We start from the raw sequence: 4,548 nt of genomic DNA on the forward strand, positions 1-4,548 counted from the left end.
TTGTTATCCCACTCTGCTGCCATCTTGTTTCCAGTTTCCAAGGGTCTGGACAGAATTTAAAATTAGTTCAGTGTTCACAAGTGATCACAGATTCACCTTTCACCACCAGCTGCGTATTACAATTTAAGAGCACGTGTATTGATTCATACCTGGATATGAGTGAACTGCATTGTACCTGACAACTCAAGCTATCAATGGATTCTGCAAAATGTTTGCAGTTATTGCATTTTTCGTGACCCCAGAAATTAATTGACTGAGAGAAGTACCTCAAGTACTTTTGAACACTGGCTAGTCTTAGCAAGAACCTGCAAATTAACCAACTATAATTTTAATTATGTTGGTGACATAAATGCTAAACAGCTCTCCTCTGCCAGAAAGCCATGTACTGTAGCATAGAACCGAAGCCAAGAGGGCACTTATGGTGCAATGGCAGTGTCCCCTAACTCTTAACCATGAGTTCAACTCCCATCTGCTCCAGAGATGTGCCATAAAACATCCTTGAGCAGACTGATTAAAAAATACCTAGAAGCCAATCTTTAAACACATTTATCTTTGTTTATTTTACACATTACAAGTATACAAACACAACCATTCTTCCTGTGGCTATTCATAGGGTCCAGTACATCAATGCTCATAAGTTGCACAACACAACTAATATGGAATCAAGAGTTTGTTGCATGTACACTCAAACAGAGTCTACACCTCCATCTGGCATGTTTAGTGCTACCATTCTCTAAGGGATCTCCAGAGCCTGTTTGGTCAACTATGGTAAAAGAAACAATTTACTGGTCTTATTAAAACAGGCTCTTGTATTAAATAAGTAGTAGTTTATTACATGTTAGCAACTAATTACAGGTTACTTTGATGATAAATACAGTCTCTGATCTGGATATTAGGTTTTGAGATCCCATTCTTCCTGTAAGTCCATATGACACCATAACGGATGGTGCCTAGGGCATTCCATATTAACCCTTTCAGAACTTTATGCAATGATTATCCCTCTGAAACAGATGCAATCTCAAGGTTAGAGCTCGCAAGAACTTCAGATGCTGGAGTCAAAGATAACACAGCGAGGAGGTGGAGGAACACAGCAGGCCAGGCAACATCATAGGAGCAGGAAAGTTGACGTTTCAGGTCGGAACCCTTCTTCAGAAGTGGCTTCTTCAGAAGAAGGGTCCTGATCTGAAAAGTCAACTTTCCTACTCCTCTGATGCAATCTCAAGGTCAGATGTGATTAATGAGGATATCCTAGAATTACAGTTTGTCCCTTAGAGCTCCAACATGGGCTGTGACATACACACTGCATCGCCCCAACCCCTCCAAGGTTCTGCTTAGAATGACTCAAGTAGAAATCTATAAAAAGTTACATCTTGTTCAATCAGACATAACTAAGTTTTTAAAAATGAATAAAATTTGATGTACAGAATTTCAGAAAAAATAATTTTATATTCATGGACTGATAAAGTGAATACTTTTCTAAAGCTTAATTTTAAAGATTTTATTTAGAATGTTTTATCTTCTATCCTCACCGCACATATATGTGCCGATATGTAATTTGCTCTAAAACATTTTATTTCAGTGCTTTGTGCTTCTGATTTAAGGGATGAGATTATTTGTGAAAATATTTTAACATTTTCAGGTGTTTAGATCGTCTGATGACTTCACTGCTGCTTCAAGTTGTTAATGCCCAGTAAAGATTGCTGAATCAGTTGCTGCACTACTGAATGGAACTGGAGCTGAAATTTTCATCAGAGACATTACAAGATTTCTCAGCAAAACCTATGTCACAGTCAGTTATGAGCATTTTAAAAAATTCATTTTGTTGGATGTGGACGTCACTGGCTGGCCATCATTTATTGCCCATCCATAGATGCCCTTCAGCATCCTTACTCTGTTGCTGCTGCAAAGTCTTAGTCAATATTTTCAAAGGTCTGCACTGAAGTGTCAGTCTTCATTGTACTCAACTGTCTGAATTTTGAGGAAATCAGCAAAAATGCCAGCAATAAGGCAGGGTACATGGACAGGGGTACATAAATGTTATGACGTACGATGTGATTTATTCGTAAATATCTGTGTCATGTACTTTTTTTGGTCACTTGGCATATGGAGGAATGGGGTTGCACAGTGTACAAAGAGGCAAATATACCTCCTTCTGTTTTTGCACAGGTCATGCCACCTAGCTAGTATCCCAGTTTCAAATACCAGAATTACTCTAAATGTTAAACTGTGAATTGATTGTCATGAGGAAACAATTAAAAAATCTGCTGATAATATTATTGAGGAGGCAATTGTAGATGAATAGGAAGGAGCCAAAGATAGAATCGAAGGTCATTCTTAAAAGTTTTGTTTGCTTTTATTCTGGAATAAATTATACTAAAAATTAATCATCCAGTATGAGATCTCTGAACCCACAAGAAGTGTATCAGGTATCAAGACCCATATTAATTACAAAGTCGATTAAAAAACATTCAGAATGTGAAATTAAACAGAAACATTGTAAATACTCAAAAGGTCAACAATATGTTTGAGGACTATTTACTCTTTTGCTGCGACTAGGCTGCCATCTGCTGGTTATCAGAAGTTTGGTGAATCTTTCTCTTCTGTTCCTTTCAAATCTTTCCAATTTTGTGTTCTCATCATGTAACTTTCACTAAGAGTGCACAACATTCAATTTGGGTGTGTGTTGCATATAATTTGTTTTAGATCTTCAATCTAAACGTGCCAGAATTGTTGAAATCATATTTCCAGTAAGGATCCCAGTGGAGCATGAAACCAAAAATTAGCTCACTAAAAACTGAAGTATTACAGTCTTTTAATCCTACCATTTTAAAGCAACATTAAATTAAATAGTAGTTTAGTTTTATAAATCTGTTTGAGATTTTGTGCCATAGTGCTTTGCCTATTTAATTTGTTTTGTATTTTAAACATGGACTGCTCTGATTAACTTAAAATCAATCTGTGTGAAGAAAAAGCAAGTTGACTGAATCAAAACGGTCCCTTCGTAATACTCCTGGAAATCACTCTAGAAATTGTAGCTGTAACAAACACCTGAATATTTCCATATAGAAATATAAATTAGAGAGGGCTGTGAAAGACAATGGATTTTGTCGTTAGGCCAATCCATAACTCAACAGTAACATGCACATGGCCTGTCAATTTAGTTGTGACTCAGCAATTATTCTCTTATGTACCTTGGGTCATCAAGCCATGAAAAGTTCCTTTCTGAGCAATCCAGAATGCATTGGACTGATACTTAGAAGTCATCACATGAGAAATTGGTGCCTTTGAAGTCCAGAAGGTTGGAGTCTGCGTCAGTGCACTAACTGTAAGATAGATGTGGACGACTAATAGGATCTGAATTTTCTTGCTTTCAGTATGATTGCATCTGAGATATCATGACTGAAACACCTAACAGGCAGCAACACCTACAAATGACTTCCTGGACAGACTGAAAAACAGCATTTAACATCTCATCCAAAAGTTCACATCTCCAACAATGCAGTACTCCCTCAGTTCTGTACTGGAGTGTAAGCCTACATTATTGTGCTCAAGTCCTAGAGTGATACCTGAACATTTAACCTTGAACTCAGAAGTAACAGTGTTACCACTGTCCTGATAGCTAAATGTCTAGTTGTACGAACTACTGAACGGCAGCTTATAGATTTCGTCCCCCTACCGCAAGATCAATAATATGAGATGAAGTTAAAAATTGAGTATGAATGAGGAAAGAAAATTCAATGGCTACTACAATGAAATTTTTGTATTGAAACATTATTCAGCATTAGAATATACTAATGAGCACAAGCAATACTTGTGAGGGATAATACTGTTTTCTTATGAAGCCAAACCTGAGGGCTCTCATTTTGATAGCTGCAACTGAACAATTGGGGAAAAAAATGACAATACCTAGAAGTAGAGATAGGAAGAACTGCCGACGCTGGGACCAGGTGGCATCAGAGGAACAGTAAAGCTGACGTTTCGGGTTGGGACCCTTCTTCAGAAATGGGGGAGGGGTAGGGAGCTGTGAAATAAATAGAGAGGAGGGGTGGGGCTGGGGAATGTAGGTGGGGTGGTGATAGGTGAGTGCAGGTAGGCAATGGTGAGGGTTGGTCAGTGGGGTGGCAGGAGCGGATAGGTGGAAGAGAAGATGGACAGGTCAAGGATGCGAGGATGAGAGGGAGTGTTGGTCATGGGTGGGGAGATTTTGAAGCTAGTAAAGTCCACATTGAGACCATTGGGTTGTAGGTTCCCAAGGCGGAATATGAGGTGCTGTTCCTCCAATTTCCGGGTGGTGTCATTGTGACACTAGAGGAGGCCCAGAGTGGACATGTCGTCCAAGGAGTGGGAGGGGGAGTTGAAGTGGTTCGCGACTGGAAGGTGTTGTACAGCACCTGCTCTCGGTTCGCGACAAACATGGATTCGAGGCGAAGCCCAGTGCAGCCTCCCAGCCTCAAGGTGAGGCCCAGTGCAGCCTCCCGGCCTCAAGGTGAAGCCCAGTGCAGCCTCCCGGCCTCAAGGTGAAGCCCTGTGCTGCCTCCCGGCCTCAAG

The sequence above is a fragment of the Rhincodon typus genome, chromosome 26, assembly GCF_021869965.1.
Source record: "Rhincodon typus isolate 14 chromosome 26, sRhiTyp1.1, whole genome shotgun sequence".
NCBI classification, from domain to species: domain Eukaryota; kingdom Metazoa; phylum Chordata; class Chondrichthyes; order Orectolobiformes; family Rhincodontidae; genus Rhincodon; species Rhincodon typus.